The 14,889-nt window shown below is 40.7% G+C and overlaps 1 protein-coding gene across 1 annotated transcript in view; it reads right to left on the reverse strand.

Annotated features, from left to right (window-relative positions):
• LOC117230794 (DE-cadherin) overlaps positions 1-14,889 on the reverse strand; it is a 91,514-nt gene that overhangs the window by 75,126 nt on the left and 1,499 nt on the right. The window lies entirely within an intron of this gene.

A 14,889-nucleotide genomic window follows, 5' to 3' on the forward strand; every position in this document is an offset into this window, starting at 1 on the left:
CCGGAGCCAGTAACGACGACGGCGATCTCAAACGCATCGATGAATCGCTCTTGCCTTCCTGGATTAGTCATCGTGTAATCGAGAGGGCCTTTGATCGGGGACAGGAAATTCGTTCGCCTCGACTGTCAGAAGAAACGAGCTCGAAAAGCACGGCGCTCGCCTCGTCCACTTCCCCTCGCTGCCTTCGCCGCGTCTTACACAAACGTCTCTTCTCTTCTTCGGTGTAGAGCGTGTGTTGTGCTGTGAGTATCATGCTACAGCGCTTTAATCGCCTTTTCTTTCCTACCACTCGCTTTGAATAAACGAACGATGGGGGTAGAATAATAGCCTCGAAGATGTACAGGGAAAGCATGCGAGTCGAAGAAACGTTGCTAAGGCGCTGGGCCGATAGTGGTGGTGGTACACTGTATCGAAGGAAACGCGCGAATCCATTACACTTTGACATTTCGAGAAATGTCTGTAGCGAGTAATCGATATAAAGATTCGTATGCAGTGGTGGCACTGCGAACTTTATCTTTGTTATATATTTATGTACTTGCTTTATATACATATTTATGCACTCGCAGTTCGCAGTCTTCGAAGGATCGTTGTCAAGTTGTTGGCTAGACGCGGAGGAGCGACGATCGCGCCAACGTAAACTTGTCCACCGTTGTTTCGTATAAAATAATTATAGTGAGTTCGTGCTCGCCATCTATACGCAGATGCGTTAGTTACAAGAAATAGTAACTAGAAGATGGTTCTAGATACAATCGATAGATTTAATCGATAGGTTTAAGATGTTCTTTTGTTTTTATCCCTAGTCCATGTAAGAACGCGCAATAAAGGTATTTTCGGTTGAGAACGGCGTGATAGATTTATCGAAAGAATAAATTAATAGCTATTGCGATCCAACCTCTGAATAAAGAAATGAAAACGGTATTCGTGATGCTTAAAAATGAATTCGCATTTAATTGCACGCTGCGATACGCACGAATATTTTGATATATAAGCCGACACGTGTTATTAAAAACATAAACCATTCTCGGACAGTTATTGTACAGAAGGAAAGTGTATCGTAGCATATTGCGTTACACGGTAGAACCTGTACAAAGCTAGATTGAACGGTGTAATCAGGCAAAAGTAGTAGCTAAGAACCTGTACAAAATTATTAGCCCACGCGAAGCTCGTACGAACGTCCTAACATTCTGCCAACAATTCGGCTAAAATCGAATATAAACACTAGCCCGAGGAAAAGGTTGCTGCGAGCTATTTCCATCTTATTGTACAAAAATACGAGACGCGAAAGTTGATCTACGACGGACGGTTTATTTCAATTGTTCGCGGTAACGAACGTATTTATTTTGCTGGAGCGCTAGATTTCCACTTGCTCGAGGGGAAAACGCCATTATCATAGGGTCACGGGATGGGAAAAGCAAGGCAAGAAACGTGTAAATGTCGATTCGTCAAACGCGAGAATAAAAGCAAAAGGGGAAACGAAGGGAAGAAAGAAGGAAGGAAGGAAGGTCGATATCGTGCCTCCTTCTTTATCTTCCTCTCGCTCGTTTTCGCACGTACGAAACACAACGGACAAACGCGTGCACGAAGATTGCGCGTCCAAAGCGAGTCGCATTCTACGGTAACCGCATACCCTGCACAACCGGCTTTTTCATCATCGTCTCCTTCTTTTCTTCTCCTCCCTGCACGCGACACTTAGTCTCCGCGCGATACGAACGTGCGCTCTCGTACACAACCGTACACGATCCTCTCCACTGTTGCCAATACAGAGGCTCGGTCCGTTCTCAACGAACGTCTTTCGTCTTTCGAATAAGCATAGAAAGGTTTGTGAACGAAGCAGCCACTGACGCGAAACGCGTGAAAACGGAGCACCGGTGACGTCGAGCCGAGGCGAATCGAGACGGCGAATAAGTGGCGATTTCTATTTGTATAGAGGCACCGAGCGAACTCTGGAAGCGCACGAACGAAACGAAAGCAAAGGAAACTAAATAGGAATAGCCAAGGCAATAGAGAGGAACGCAAAAACGGAAGTACAAAACGTAATCGTAGTATAAAGTTATTAAAGATTTATACAATTTAACCCGCCGCAGGCATTATGATTTTTCACTAACGCGGCCTGCGTAACGGCTCTTTCATTCCGTGACCTGATTTCTTATTGTTCTGGCCTTTAAAACAATCTCAAGCAATTCTGTGCCTACAAGCAATTCTAGTCCCTAATTTACTATTGAAACGATACTTTAGCTAAATGTTTAAACGAAAAATGGGAAGCTGTCCGAACGCGCACAGTCTCGTAGTAAGCAAATATTAAAAATGGCGACCTTGCTCGTAGGAATGCGACTATTCGGAAAAATATGAAGCAATTTGTACAAAATCTACTTCTGTTTAATTATATCTTCGAGTGGATTATTTATCATCGGAAAATTAGACAGCATTTTGAAAGATAGAATGGAAGATAGTTTACGAGAATTAACTCGAAACATCGTAGAGAGTAATTTATTAAAATTGTAAGAAAGTTGCGTGATATAACGAGTACTTACAGAGCAGGATTTTTGTAACAGCGTCGCTTACCAAGTAAATCGGATTGGCAAATTCGGAACAGAATTGAACCGAGTAAACAGTATTGGAGCAGACGAGCCTTGTAGGCGTTAGCTTTTTTTATCCGCGGCAACCGCAGTGTCAGACACCTTCGTTTCGGTGAAATTAAACAATGAAAATTTCGCCCGGAACTCGGCGAGCCATTGTGCCGGCGCGGGGTTAAATAATACAGCTGGTGTACGTAGGTATGTACAGGTTGCGTCAAAAAGATTAGGTCGATCTTCAAGAGCAAGTAACAGTCGTGCTCGCGTGGAACGTGTATGCGAAGTAGCGAATTAATCGCGCGATACTCTGACACAAACTCTGTTAAATTCTGGCTGGTTTTTAAAAAATACGTAATAATAGAATATTTGTATATTTATTGATTTATTACTTTCTTACAGAAACAATTCCTTAAATGAGGGTTGACTCATTTATAAAATTGTATTTAGCATCTAGAGATCGATGCGGAATTTTCCTGATATCGTCGTATCGAAGGATACGCGGTAAAAATTTTAAAAAAGTTGTAGAAGACGAGGAAACTGGTTAATTGGGCTCCGATAAACAGATTGCAGGATCCTTTTACGCTTTGACAAGTACCAGTGGTCTTCGCTGGTATTGGTATAAGTAGCCTTGATGCAAAGTTATTCTCAGTTTGAGTACATAAAAAACGAAATAAAATTCACTACATCATCGCGGAGAAAGATATAACGCGAAGTAGGAATTTTAAAATAAAATTGTAAGACCAGTCAATTTCGACCGGTGTGGTGGTTGCAGCGTGGAAGGAGCTTGCGCCGATACCCCGGTAACAACGTCTATGCTCTAAAAATCTGGATCGATCAGCCAATTCACAAGTAATATCGCTCGTATTCGTTGTATGGTATGTAGCTACATAGAACCACGTGAAATATTGACAGGATCGTCTCACGCAAGCTCTATCGAATCGTTCGCGAAGAGCCTAGCTGGAAGAAGTGGCCCGATACCGGCGGCAACGTTGCCCGTTCACCGCGGCCGCGTTACCTTACATTTCCAGTTGCGTCGTTCTCTGTTCTTTGCCTTAGCAGAATACTACTACGCTACCCACTCTCTGTCTGCTCGCGTACTACGGCGAGCTCTACGTCACGAGTTGACCTTCCGCTTACTTTCGAACGCCGAGATCTTAGCAACGGTATCGAGAAATGGGAAATGCGACGAGGCAACAGCAGACAGATTTTTGCTGGAGACCGCGGAGCAAAGAGCCTCGAAAGAAGAAAGAAAGGGAGGTGGAAAAAGGGTAGAAAAGTTGGGAACTGGCAAGAGGAAGACCGGTAAGAGCGTAAAGACGCGGGAATTGTGCAAGGCAAGCGATATTCGTGGTTAGGCGTCGAGTAAGACGAGAGCTTCGAGTAGGCGTCATCGAATACTCCTACGACGGCGAATCGTTACGTTCTAACCGGGTGCAACGTTCTCGATGTTGAGTATCGGTCGCAAACTTTCCTACCGATCTTACGTACGACATTTCGTTTCGTTTATCTCGCACGCGGGACAAAGTCCCGTCAAAGTACAATAAGATCACAAGTGGCTGGTCGGTGAGCCAATAGATCTCGAGTCAACAGTCTCATCGACATCGCTCGAGTATTCGAGCGCTCGCCGTACAACACATTTTTACGAATATACCGTGTCCGCTGATTCTCGCGGTCACGAAACGCGATTATCATAATTAGACTGCTGATTTTTACGCGATCTATGAATATTTTTCCATAATATGGAAAAATATGTAAAACATCGAAATATAATACACGTTGTGTATCATTTTGACTCGGTTAACGCCATACTCGTTAATTAGATTCCATCTTATAAATCTACATTCAGGGAACTATGGATACGCGCAAATATCCAGCCATGATTATTACTTAATTTATACCGACAACGTAATGGAGACAGAACTTTCCATTTTTATTAATCCGGACAATTACCGCGCAGAAGTTTGGACCCGGGTAAAGTTTCTGCGACGCGGTGACCAGCGAACGGGTCGCAGCCGCTATTTTTCATTTCCAGGCGTCGCAGTTCTAAAACCGATTAATCGTATTATAATCGAAAAGCAAGGGGCAGGAGAAATTACCCGTTCGTTTGCCGTGGACCGCGAAATTACGAGATACAGGAGATCGTACGATATTAATAGGTGCACAAAGCACTCTCCAGCAAATCTGCGGCTGGTTTCGTTTAAAAAGTTTCTTTTCTCGTTGCAACTTTTTAATTTCTAGTTACCGAACTCTTGCTGGCTGGCTGTGCTCTGCAAACCGGCAACTCGTTGCCACGAATAACTGCCGCACAGCTAATAAGCTACATAATAAGACGCCGGTAAACACGCGCGGGCGTCCGCCTTTTTGATCCAATAAATTACCGTCAACTGGAATTTGGTTTTCCTACTCATTAAACGCGAGATACGCGAAATACGTGGGTCATGTAATATATTCCGGGGAAACTAGCCTGATCCAAGCGCCAAGAGGTCAGCTAAGCACACCGAGTAATGGATCTACTAATTGTAAGGAGAGCCTGATGCACCGAGCTGGCGAGACACGACACGGAAAACGTTAGGCAGAATTACGATGCTTGACACGTTCGGTAGCCGTGTATTCCATCGTTGGTATGCGTTCAATTTCTAGCCTCTCTATTATTCGGCTGTTTCAAAACTTCCAACCATTTTTCACATTTTTATGTCCTGTATATGAGAAATTGTTCGTCCTATCGTACACCGTACGAAGACCAAAGGGGAAAAACAACGATAACTCTTTTTTTTTTTTTTGTTGTTGTTGATTTCCAATTTCGATATTATCCGATAGAAGAGGGTATTTTAAAACATAGTTATATAGTTGGGAAGAAGGATTCTTAAGTCCGATAGAAGTAGCAGGATAAATCTACGAAATTTGATAACAAGCCAATGGTAGGATAGTGTACGCGTAGATACGAAGAATGAAAATCAAATAAAACGATAGAAACCGGTGATGCCAGATTTTCAAAGCGTTTCTCTGTAAAACGCGAGAAAGCTGATTTAACGCGATCTTCGTACGAAGATCCACAAAAACGTGATACGTAAATACATTTCTGATTCGCTGATCTAGCAATCTTAACATAAGCTATTAAAAAAGAAAAAGGACACATCGTTGGCCGATCGATAAACATCTCGTAAGACTCGTCGATATTTTTATTCGTTATTCTAATAGCTAACCGACGCGAAACTAAAAGGAAAACGACGTATAATTGGATAATCGCGTTATTTAAATCCACGCGGAGATTTGATCGATAAATCGTTCTATAACAGAGTACACCTTAGACGTTGTATTTTGTAGAAATATCAGGTAGAACGATTTCAAACGATGGGAATTGTCGCGGTGTTTCTTTTAAACAGATTGCCAATTAATTCGGATCTTCGGAAAATGAAGAAAATCTACGTGGAACTGGCGCTGTATAGTTTAAATCCGCATTGCTCAAAGGCCGGCTGTACTCCGTTGCTTTCAAGAAAGATTAAGAAAAAGGAGCGACGTTACGACGATGTAACCGCTTTTGAAGCGTAACTTGTTGCGGGGTAATTGCACGCAAGAGTAATAGCATCGCGTCAGAATAACGCGAGCATTTGCGAAATAGCAGCTTCGTGATCTTAGTCGAAACGAGCTAATCCCATTTACGTTCTCCCAGACGAATTTCTGGAACGCGCGTCCGGAATAAAAGAGACGCGCTACGAAAACGCCGAAGACGGGCGTCGCGTCATTGCCAAGTATTCGTTTTACGAGTTTCTACGACCGGTCCATCGTAACCTTTTCTTCGAACTCAATCGAACGGAAATTCCCTGCAGTACGAACCGACGTAAGACTCAACTTGGTCAGGATTTCCGCAACTATTTCTTTCTTAAAATAATAATGTTGCAGAAAGAGAGGTAAACGTTTGATTGTGGAACAATCGTAGATTTAAAGAACTTGGTTCTAATTAAATGTGAACTTTTGTCTTCTGATCTCGGGTTACAGAGTCGATTACCGAACAACCTGGATTTAACGCTAGAACTACCGATAGTTGACACCAAGCTATTTCTACCAAATGTCGAAATGGCTGGTTTTTCAAAAATACGTAATAATAGAATATTTGTATATTTATTGATTTATTACTTTCTTACAGAATTCCATGTTACGTGGTAGATTTTGGGTATTATTCATCCATCTGGGACCCTTAAATGAGGGTTGACACGTTTATAAAATTGTATTTAGCATCTAGCGATCGATCCGGAATTTTCCTGATAATTGATATCGTCGTATCGAACGATACGCGGTAAAAATTTGAAAAACGCGTGGCAAGTTGTAGAAAACGAGGAAACTGGTTAATTGGCCTTCGATAAACAGATTGCAGGATCCTTTTACACTTTGACAAGTACCACTCGTCTTCACTGGTATTGGTGTAAGTCTGGTATTGGTATAAGCCTTGATACAAAATTATTTTCAGTTTGAATACATAAAAAACGAAATAAAATTCATTATATTATTCTTTAGTTATCGTGTCTTTCTGCAAAAGTCATTACATCCTTGCGGAAAAAATATAACACGAAGTAGGAATTTTAAAATAAGGTTGTAAAACCAGTCGATTTGACTGGTGTGATAGTTGTAGTGTTAAATAACGAGAATCACGTTTTACGTGGATTTCTTTTTCAAATGTCGATTATCCGTTAGAATAGTTAATAAAGATATCGACGCGCAACAAGTTCTACGAGCTGATTATCGCTCGGTTTCGCGTAGTTGTCGATGAAACTTCGCCAGGGAAGAGACAATTTGTAGAGACGTGTACTGGAAGATTAGCTCGGAAGATGGATCGGTTAGAATATCCTCGATGACAATGGAAGCAGAATGTCTCCGTGGCGGCGAACAATCCAAGAGCGTAACGTTGGTTAAATACCAACAGCAAAATTGTATCATCTGGTTATCAAACGTTCAACGAACAAACATACGAGAAAGGCGAAGAAATTTCAATAAAGCAAACTGCGAACCATTTCCCGAGAATAACAGCAACGCGGACAGATGTTAAATTCGTTTTAAAGCAAACCGTTTCAGCGAGTTTTCCGCTCAAACGTGTTCCTATTTCACTGAAACTTACTTAACGTTTTATCGCTATCGTTGACAGTTATCTCGAGGCTCGACAACCATTATCCAACTAAATCTCGATATAATATCACGTATCGAAATTAATTACTCGCTATTTGCGACGTTAAATGCGTATTCTCCGGTTTGTCGGTCGAAAAGAGAAAGCAACGAAAAGAAATAATCTCTGATAGCCGCACATCGATTGTGGCCGCAATCTCCTCTTTTCTCGTTGTTTCCTCTGGGGAAAAAGGAACGACGAGAAAAATCAAACGAACGAAGAATACTGTATGCTTTGACGAGGCAACGGCTCAGGACGATCGATCGTTAGACGGGAAATGGGAAATGGGAAACGGGACACGCGCTCCGAAAATCTACACGCGAATCACATCGCTTGCACGCGCGTGTCACGAATCACGCTCATCATAAACGACTGTCAGTCGACGCCGAACGATTTTCAAATGCAAATGTATTTCGCTCGGAATGGACGTCATCGTCGCGTTCGAGCGGTCGTTTCTGACGGACGGCAGCCAGCCAGTACAGTTCTAAACATGATAGCCTCCACCTCTAAATTCAGCCAATTAGAACGGATTCGGCGATAATAATACGGGTGACACGAATTAATGCCGGCCGTGCATCGAAACAGCGTGATCTTCGCGTGTCTGCTCCTCTTGTTTACGATTTTTCCTGTCTTCCCTTTCTTCTGCCTCTTCTCCTTCTGTCAAAGCCGACCGAAATAGTCTAACGAGGAATCAACTATATCGGTGGAACTCCATTTGTAGGAATGAAAATTTAGTTCGCGACCAATTCGATGAATCGCCGCCAATTGAATCTGCTAATCTGAATGCGAATGACTATTAAACATAGCGAGGCTAAATTCGTGGTACGAGCGAGACGAGCAGCGAATCAACTAAAACGTAGCGTAGCCGAAAACCAGACGAGAGTCTGGAACAATAAAATCGCGTCGAGTCGTTTCGTATTCGAGAAAATCGAGTTTGAGAACTCGTCAAGTAAACGCGCATTTGCCCGATTCCACGGACTCCTGCTAATTGAATCAGCTAATCTGAATGTGAATTGCTATTATACGAGTACATCGCGGGCATAAATCGGCGGCATCGGCTAGGTCAGGATGATTCCATGAGTCAAAATGCCACGGAGAAGCAAGAACAACGAAATTGCGTTAGAGGCTGCATATTGGAAAAAATCGAGATTGGAAACCTAATCTAGACAGAAGTAGATAATCGAGAGGAGGTTATTCCACGCGCGAAACCAAATTGGAAATGTAAAGTAAGAGTTGCGCGATCGTTTGGAGGGCGTGAGATCGAAGCGCGTTTAATTAACGCTATCACGTGGTTAATTTATAGCATGTTCGAAAGAATGATTGACTCGCAGTTAGTTTTACGTCGATTTTTGATTTACTCGAATTATTGGAAAACGTAGCTGCCTTCTTATCGCAACAAACCGTTCAATTTTTATTATACGAACTTCGAGTGTACGAACTGTTTGCTCCGAATGGCTTTAGACAAATAAAGTTTCACCGTCCAAACGATATTACGCGAATTGGAATAAGAACATGTACGCGTTCGTCCTTTGGCTACGACCAGGTCAAGAGAACCAAAGTGGCGCAACGCGGCTCCCAAACGTGTGATTTTCTTCTACACTTCCAGATCAACGCTCGAACGATGCAGACATCCGAGAGAAAGTACGAAGAGTGACGAAGCGCGGCACGATGAAATAGAACGAAACTTTTTTTCCCAGAAAGTATGTATGTATATAGTTGGAATTTGGATTACCGTTGCTCGTCTTATTGTCTCTTTAATTCTTCGTACTTACGAGCATCGATTTATCGAGCAAGCGTAACTAGACAAACAACACCGATACCTTTTTACGCCATTTTTTTTTTTTTTTTTTTTAACGATGATAAGCTGAGATAGCGTTGGCGAGTATCGAGAAAGCTATACAACACAGGGTGTCTCGTAACGTTACGGCCAATATTTCAAAGACCGATTCAGTATACAAAAAGGATTCGCGTTTGACTTTGTTTTAGGAAACATAACAAAATTTTGCGTTCTGTTATCCCGTATTCGATTACCGATGTTTATGAAAATTTCTGTTTCTATGCCCATCGCTAAAGTAAAAAAAGAAAAAGAATAGAACGTAGATAAAAATCGTTCGTCCCTTGAATCTAACTATTACGAGTATTTTATTTTCGACATTTCCTATATTCCTGCGTATTACCTACATTCCGTATAACCAAATTTTCCATAAATACATAAACATTCGCGCATCGCTGTTTACACTCCAATCATTGTTGATTACTCTTTCCGATATCTCCTGATATTTCTGAAATTTGTTGAAATACTTGTTCGATTTTGTATCGAAGTATTTTAACATTTCCGATAGAAATTGCGTACACGTACACAACGCAGTTCAAAATATCCCCGGCAAATAAAAATCCAATAAATTGAAATCGAATGAGAGTTGAGCTCATGCGGCTGGATCATATACTTATTACGATACAAAATCCACCGCATATCACGAAACAAAGCAGGACGTATGCCGTTATGAAATTTTTCATTCTTTTTTGCATGTCGAATCAAGTCTTGGAAATGACATCGCACTTTACCAGACACCCTGTATACGACGGTTCCATTTTATCACAGATCACTATCAATGTTTGTAGCTTATCACTATCGAGGGACCACTGACGATAGGCTGCGATCATTCCTCGCGACTGTATCATCGAACGATTGTAGATCGATCGCAGCGGTGACTAGGCTGCGATTAAGAAATTTTTCGATTGGAAATACGCGCCAAGAAATAGTCTCTTCGATCTCATCTTGCTTCTTATGTTCTCCATAGTCGCAAAATCGGTTTTACGTTGATTTTTAAGTTCCCAGAATAGAAATCTAGTCGTATAGTACGCGCAATAATTAGACGCTTTATAAACGAAAACATAGACGAGTCTTTGATCGAAATCTTTAAAAAAGTCTTTAAAAAAAAATTTATTTGCAACTTATGTTACGGTATGTTATGTCTTCGGAGAGCAATTTCCGAAAAATAGAGAATCTAGAGTTTTTACGAATACTACTGTATATGCGTGTATATACTGTACATGAGATATAGTACACATTGGACTATGCCGAAGTTCCATATAACTTTTTCCTACGAACATTTTATAAGTATATTTGATACGAACATTTTATACACATATTTGGTTATATATTTTATAGCCACGTAATTTATACGCAAATACGCTATTATATATACTATAACAATATTCGGTGGATTGCAGAAATGAAAAATTTAAGGTTTCGCGATTCCATGAAACTGAAACTCTTGTTCTATGTACACAGCGAGACAACGTACGCTCTGTACCTCCATTTTCAAGAAAATGCAGTACCAACACGTTTAGGTAAGAATTGGCCTGGTACGCGCCTACGATCAACTTTCTGCCTTGTTCTGATCGGAAACGAAACATCTCTCGTGAACAAATTTTATCGTACATTTTCCACGTGTCTCCGCGCGTACGATAATCACCTTTGATACCTTATAATCTGAATCGTCGATGCGAAGGAATTGGAGATTCGCTAAAAAATTTAGTGGGCGATCGCTAAAGCTCGGTGGTTCCCTGTACAAGCTGTACACCTACGAGAAACGGCCGGCGACCCCGACGCACCGCTCTTTGTCCTCTCGATTCTCTCCTCTTTGCTTGCTGTCCTCGCTCCCTTTCTTTCCTTCCTTCCAACCGTGATCCTGCGTCCTTCTTCCTCCCCCCATGCTCCTCGTTTCTCTCTACATCTTTATTGTTCCTCGTGTACCATGGAACAGCCGGTCCTTTCTTCGCCGATCACGTTGCTCCTTGCAAGTTATTTCCTTTTACCCTGCATCCTTAGCCATTCATTTGCCGTTCAAATATATTATTTTCAGTCAAAAACCTATCCTTCTTAATTTACCAACTAAAAATAAAATTGTTATTTGGCGCTATTAGTCCGCACAGGTGCGTCTTTACGCTGCTGTTCGCGAACAATTCTTTTTGCCCGTTTATTAATTGTTTGCTTACTGTTCCCCGGCAATTGACCATGTTGTACATGTTCGTGAACATGGCTCAAATAGCTACGAACACTATTATCTAGATATCTCTAGTGCTCACGGTAACATGTTGAGTCATTGAGCGCGGATGACTATATGGTAGTGTCATAGCCCGGTTGATCCCGGAGACGGGTGACGCCACGTTGGCGTCATCTGCAGTCAACGTTTTAACAGTTAACACGTTACAGGCAGAGTAGTTGCTCGAGTAATTTCCATCAGTGACTGGTCCTTTTTTCAGTAATCGACGACAAATGATTTTTTCTGGGACACCAGTGTGGACTCAGCGGTCATTTTAAAGTATCGAGAGAAAGGAATCTCGGTCATACTGGATGACCAGTGACAAAATTTGGCTCCCCATCCAACGCGTCGAGGATGAACGAATCTCAGAAGATTCGAATCTAATCGACTGAACTCGCTGAACCGATTACTACCGAGAGTTACATTCGAATCGCGTGATTCTTTGCCTATTTACATTGCTAAATCTACTTTATCCCCCGACCATTCCCTTCCCTTCTTTGGCAGAGTTTCTTCAGAAAATCGCCAATTTTCTCAAGCTAAAATGCTTCTTATTCTCCTTCGTACAAACGTCACACGATGATTTTCAACGCAAAGGTACGAACACAGAGCGACGTACATATGCAAAACACAGGCGAACCCGTTTCGTCAGTTAGATAGACACGTAAAGGTCCGATAGTCGAAGGCGGGATTTTCATTACGTAATCTCAACCTAGTTTAAAAGCGCTTCTATGACAGAACAAAATAAGGAAACTACGTTCTTTAAAGTACTCGTTTTTACGCAGACTTCCTTCGGGCGAACAGAGGCTCGAACGAAACGGAACTCGATAGAAGCTAGCGTAGTACAAATTCCGAATGTAATATTTATGTACGTTTTCCAATTTAAATCCCGCGCCGTTTCGAACTCACTTCGATACAATCGCAATCAAAACGATACTAAGTCGGAATTGAAGCATCGTACGGACAAATCAATGAAAATAGATAGTAAAATAAAAGGGAATTTATAAATAACGCTTAGATCTTTCATTATGAAGAGAGTATACGTAATAAGTAAGTATATTTATATATATAAGCTTTTAGAAATATAGAACAATCATTTGGTAAAAGCACTTGAATAAATTCTATTATATTTCATTAATTAAGCAATTATATAGAAGGGGGTCAATTATCAAAACGCCGAGTGACAAGACAATTGATTGATGGAAAATTTGGGGACAATCGCTCGTAAGAAAGGTGGAGAAATAAGAATAGAAACTGAAATAAAGCGTTACGTTTTTTATTCTATTTAATATTGATTTTTATAAGATAGGCCAAAATAAATTGTCAGATAAAAACATTGTTATTCGATTATTCGGACGTAGCTCATATTTAGTTTGGACCTGACCCCAACCTAACCTCAAATATATAAATGTTTAGATATTTTTTATTAGCAAACACTGCTACGATCTATGTATAAAAATAGTTAGCATATTTTTAACAAAGCCACGTTCTACGAAATGTAATACATTACACATCAATCAATTCGCTGTAACGAATAGAAAAATCTTGGGAAAATAAACAATGAAAAATTCTAAAATTTACCAACATGTTTGTATCTAATTTCTATCTAATTTAATAGGAAAAGACACTATTGATAATCAATTTTGGATTATTCGAAGTAATATTCATATTATATTTATTTTCAAATTCAAGCATTAAAGATATTAGAAAAAATCGACTCGTCGAAAATTATCTCGTTCTACCTTTGTTGGCCAGAAATTGATCCAAATCGACTAAACTCCATTTCCCTTGTTTATTTTTATTGGATATAAAACTATTAGCGCGTTTCTTGATAATAACGAATGGAATCGATTATTATATCGAATTACGTAGGTATTTTAATACGAAGTACACACAGAAAAAATGTGACAAATCCTTTTAGAAATATGTGGATTATACATTTACAAAGTTTCATAGTAAACCAGTGGCATAGTGTTACATCAATATTTTCGAAATGTTCGGGACAACGACGAAGATATATATTTAATACCAAAGTTGAATAAATGTAAAATTGAATGACACATATTGAATTTTAAACTGTAATTTATCATATTTTTCTCTTGCGATCTTCGTATGATATTTCATTGGCTAGAATGCAATCAATACATATCTATCCGTCATCGTTGAAAAATACGAATATTTTTATAATAAAATATTTTAATAACAATAATCTATCGCAGAATAATTTTGACATTTTCGTAATATACGCATTAAAAGAATCGATTGCTATATAATATATATTGCTATAATTTATCGATATATAATATATTATATTTTGTGAAAACGTGCCTCTTCTACAAGCATAGCAAAGTGCTTTTAGTTCCTAGAGTAGCACAGCGAAAACTTAAAGCTAAAGAATAACAGAAAAAGTGAAAGCTGTACAGGTTGGTAGCATCGGTGGTTGGTATCGTTGGTAGCGTCAACGGTGTCGGTAATTCACGAATCAGTTTTTGTCGTTTGACATTTTGCATAATCCGAATCGACTTGTTTACTTCGGTTCACGGTCCACGACGGTGTTTGAGAATCTCGAACAACAAAGGCGGAAAAAAATGGACTGGTAGGGAAACAAGAGAGGAAGAAAAAAGAGAGAAGCCATACTGCGTGGCGCGCGCGACGACGTTGCTGTTACTGCTGCAGCTTAAGCTGCATTCTTTCGTGAGAAGGAAAAGAACAGAAACGTTAGAGCGAGAAAGTGTGGGGGAGGAGAAGAAGAGGGTTGACAGACGGGGACAAGGAGATGGTGACGAGAGGAGAGGAGAGGAGAGAGATGGAAGGGGCAGGGTAAGGAGGGAAAAATCCGAGGAATGTACCAAGAGAGCACTTTGAAATCGGTTGGCAGTGGTTTAAGATTACGCCGAGTAAGGTTCCTCGAAGGCCTCTCTCGAATCTCCTCCAACCGAATCCTTATGCGGCCAAGTCGGCGAAATGGAACGCGACCCTGATTGCCGCCGCGCAACCCGACGTCTCACGTTCAAACGAATCTAGCATCGATTAAACTTAATAAAAAGCTAACGTGTTTCTCTCGACCTGGCGATCAGCTTCTTTCAATGGACCTCGATAGAAAGAATTTGCGTTC

Source organism: Bombus vosnesenskii, unplaced genomic scaffold, assembly GCF_011952255.1.
Source record: "Bombus vosnesenskii isolate JDL3184/JDL3185 unplaced genomic scaffold, Bvos_JDL3184-5_v1.1 scf7180000013267, whole genome shotgun sequence".
Classification (NCBI taxonomy): Eukaryota; Metazoa; Arthropoda; class Insecta; order Hymenoptera; family Apidae; genus Bombus; species Bombus vosnesenskii.